Below are 4,504 nucleotides of genomic sequence, written 5' to 3' on the forward strand. Positions count from 1 at the left end.
TTATTATTATTATTATTGAGACGAAGTTTCACTCTTGTTGCCCAGGCTGGAGTGCAGTGGCACAATCTCGGCTCACTGCAACCTCAGCTTTCCAGGTTCAAGAGATTCTCCTGCCTCAGCCTCCTGAGTAGCTGGGATTACAGGCACCTGCCACCATGCCCAACTAATTTTTTGCGTTTTTAGTAGAGATGGGGTTTCACCATGTTGGCCAGGTTGGTCTTGAATTCCTGACTTCAAGTGATCCACCAACCTGGGCCTCCCAAAGTGCTGGGATTACAGGCGTGCACCACTGTGCCGGGCCCATTTTTTAAATTTTCTATCAGGAGAAGAAATGTACGAGAACCTGACTGTTCCTGTATGCCATTGATGAGTATGCCAATAATTTAAGACCCTGACAGCTTTTAACTCAGACCTTTTTTCATGGTTGTTTTTGTAGTGAATGAACTTGAGAGATAAGTAACACATTACCTTGGATAGAGAATAGGCTTGCCTCTACGTACCATAAAATAAGTGAAACCCCAAGTTCATGTCTCCACTACTGTGATGAAACCCACTGAGTGTACAGGCATCTGTAGAGGCCCTTTGTGTTGCCTACCAATGGGATAGGGGTCATGGAGAATCAAAGCATACGAACATCAAGCTCTGGACACTGCTTTCACTGTTAAAAAGTTTGTCTCTGACACAGGAGTCTTGTCTTTTACCACAATCCATGAAACATTAACAGGCCAACAAACTATCTTGTAAGTAGAATAAAATCTTAGACCCACCTTGAGAGTTTCTGGATATTAAGACTTGAAGTTATACAGTTCTCTTCACCCAAAAATTAATATAACCAAAATAAAATAATAGCAACAAAATAAAAATAATAGCAATGAACATTTATGGTATACTAAGTATAAGCCAGGCATTGCGCTACGTGATTTACTTATGTTAATTCTTTTCTCATAAAAATCTAACAGGTAGCCACAATTGATTACTTCCAGTTTTCTGGTGGAGAAAATAAGACCCTAGGAGATTTTGTCATCTGCCCAATATTACACAGGTCATAAGTGAAAGAATTGGAATCCATATGTAAACAGATCCAGTGTTCTTTCCTGCCAGGCCATATCATCTTAATCAGTGCACAACTGAACATTCCAGTGTATTGATACTAATGCTATTGATGATGGTGTTGATTATAATGAAAACTATTTCACAGACTTACACTAAAATATATTATTATTGCTTGTTGATTGCTTTTGCCTGTGGTCAAAATCTATGGTCCTTTTTAAAATGTGTTAAATGAAATGTAATTGAGCATTCTTGGAGTTTTTTCTACTGAAACTTCTTTCAGCATTATTCTCTCTACTAATTATTTGATTCCATTTATAATTCAAATGTTTATGCTTTTAAAGACTTTTACATCTACATCAGTAAACAGATTTATCCTTGTTTATTCAAATATTAACTTCATTTATGCAAATATTTGTATAATTTTTAATAATTGACTCATATAAAAGGTTCAGGATTCTCAATTAAAGTAACAGAATAAGAAACCTCTATAAATAAGCAATCCTCCATATTTTAGGGAGTAAAATCTTACATGGCACATCGATACAGGAATTGCTGTTCTTACACTGACATCTTTTTGTACAGCAAGTTATTTAAGAAAATAGGAATAGAGTTTTAGAAAGAATAGGCTATCTCTGGAAAATGATTCAAGATAGCCTTAGGCTAAATCTTTGACATTCATTTTTTTGCTCAGAATAAAGTTTCTGATGGTAACATAAAACAGGCTGTGCAAGCTCACAACTGATCTCAGAAAGAAATGAGAGTATTAAAGGCCAATAAATTAAACTAAATGAGGTGAATTTAAAAAATGGTTCTTGATATCTTTATAAAAAATAAAAATGAAGAGCTATTGATACTAATCTGCTATCTCTCAACAGACAACTATATCAAGGATCTAGGAGGAGATGCACATCAATTATTGCTGTTAGCAGTGCAATGCTGCCATTTTATTTTTTATCAGTTATTAGGGGAGCAAAGTACAAAGTGTATCTATGCTTTGTAAGCAATGGCACATAATGTGTATTTTTGCATTGCAATAAGGAAAATAGATGCTATGTGTATAAAATCATCCATTTTCAGAAATTAAGCCATTTGTAAATTGACATGATACTGTTCAAATGTTCCCTTAAGTGTATCTGTCTACCTGAAAAGATAATTGAACTGCAAGTTTTATTTGAGTGCATTGCTTCTGTCTACTCCAAAGAAGAGAGAACTAGTTTCTTATGTTTAGTAATCATATTAGGATATCCTAGAGAAATATATTTACAGATAATCTTTTTTTGGTCATGTTTCTTCAAAATAAAATTAATTTTGATGACTGGCTCTTTAGATTCATTTTTTCTCTTATTTCTCAGGAGATTGTGGGGATTTAAGATGCTTAATAAGATACAAAAAACATATAGCTGGGAATGGGAGCAATAAATCCCAAAAGTGAATCAGGAGAGATGATGAGGGGCCTCCACAACTATTAGCTGAAAAATCTAGACGTAGTGAATGCAAACATCAATTAAGTTTTGATGAGAATTATGATTTTCATTTTCTGATGATTCTTAGTTTTCTCTGTGAGTCGCCATCATTCTAAAGCTTACTCTTTATATGGGCTCAAGATAGTTGCAATAGGTACCATATGCACACTTCATATGATCTAAAAAAAAAAAAAAATTATTCCGTAAAATATTGGGGATCATTTTGACTGAATTATCTTATGGCACATGTTCAACAATGTGATAAAGGAACTGCACTGGTAAGTTAAGAACAAGTTGTGTATTCCCATGGAGTATCTATCCTGGAGGTTGGGATCAATTCTATGTAGACTAGCTTTTGCAACGAACAGATTCAGTGTGTGGCCTTGGAATAAGACATTTTGGGTAGAATAAGTCTAAAGCAATGAGCAGGCTTTTATTTAATAATTGGTAAAACATAGGTTGAGAGTAGCAAATAAATTACCCACATTCAAATTTTAGGAAGCTGCATAGTTGGGAATCAAAGACAATTATTTTCCAACTCCAAAGTTTGTGTTCCCTTTTCTTTTCTTTTCTTTCTTTTTTTTTCAGACAGAGTCTCGCTCTGTCACCCAGACTGGAGTGCAGTGGTGTGATCTTGGCTCACTGCAACCTCCGTCTCCTGGGTTCAAGCAATTCTCCCGCCTCAGCCTCCTGAGTAGCTGGGATTACAGGCATGTGCCACCACACCTGGCTATTTTTTTTTTTTTTTTTTACATTTTTAGTAGAGATGGGGTTTCACCATGTTGACCAGGCTGGTCTCGAACTCTTGACCTCAGATAATCCTCCCAAGTCGGCCACCCAAAGTGCTGGCATTGCAGACGTGAGCCACCGCACCCGGCCTGTGTGCCTTTTTCATATGCAGCATTGCTTCCTACAAAGTTCACTAACTTTTTCTGGGACTACTCTGGCTGTTTAAGGAAAAATGGAGTTCATGTGCCCTCCACGTGGGTGAGCCAATCATTTCTCCCAATTTGTGATCATTCATCTGAAGAAAGTGTTTGAGATTATTCTTAGTTAGTTCAAATTACCAACTATTTATTAAAATTCTATGCTCACAAAAGCATGTTACTAGATACCATGGAAGACACATAAATTTTTTTTTATTGTTATACTTTAAGTTCTAGGGTACATGTGCACAATGTGCAGGTTTGTTACATAGGTATACATGTGCTATGTTGGCTTGCTGCACCCATCAACTGGTCATTTACATTAGGTATTTTTCCTAATGCTATCCCTACCCTAGCCCCCCACCCCCTGACAGGCCCTGGTATGTGATGTTCCCCACCCTATGTCCATGTGTTCTCATTATTCAATTCCCACCTTTGAGTGAGGACATGTGGTGTTTGGTTTTCTGTCCTTGTGATAGTTTGCTGAGAATGATGGTTTCCAGTTTCATCCATATCCCTGCAAAGGACATGAACGCATTCTTTTTAATGGCTGCATAGTATTCCATGGTGTATATGTGCCACGTTTTCTTAATCCAGTCTATGAGTGATGGACATTTGGGTTTGGCTCCAAGTCTTTGCTATTGGGAAGATACAGAAATTGTATATGGCCTTCCAGAGACTTAAATATAAGGACACATCCACTGAAACAAAATTAAAAACAGCATACAATAGTAACACAAAACTGAAAACTGTTACTTTATATGTGATTATAGACTCTACAATATGATTCCCATTAAAAGTGTTGGATATTTGCAGGACCACCTGCAAATTGTTAATTTTGAGGGGGCAGGATAGAGATGGGTACAATGGACTGAATATTTGTGTCCTTCTAAAATTCATATGCTGAAATTGTAACCCCCAAGGTGATAGTCTTAGGGGGTGGGCTTTTGTGAGAAAATTGGGTCATGAGGGTGGAGACCTCATGAATGAGATTAACACCCTTATAAAAGGAACCCCAAAGAGCTTTATTGCAGTTTTCATGTTAGATGAAGATGCAACAAG

Source organism: Rhinopithecus bieti, unplaced genomic scaffold, assembly GCF_001698545.2.
Source record: "Rhinopithecus bieti isolate Rb0 unplaced genomic scaffold, ASM169854v2 scaffold_3068, whole genome shotgun sequence".
Lineage (NCBI taxonomy): Eukaryota > Metazoa > Chordata > Mammalia > Primates > Cercopithecidae > Rhinopithecus > Rhinopithecus bieti.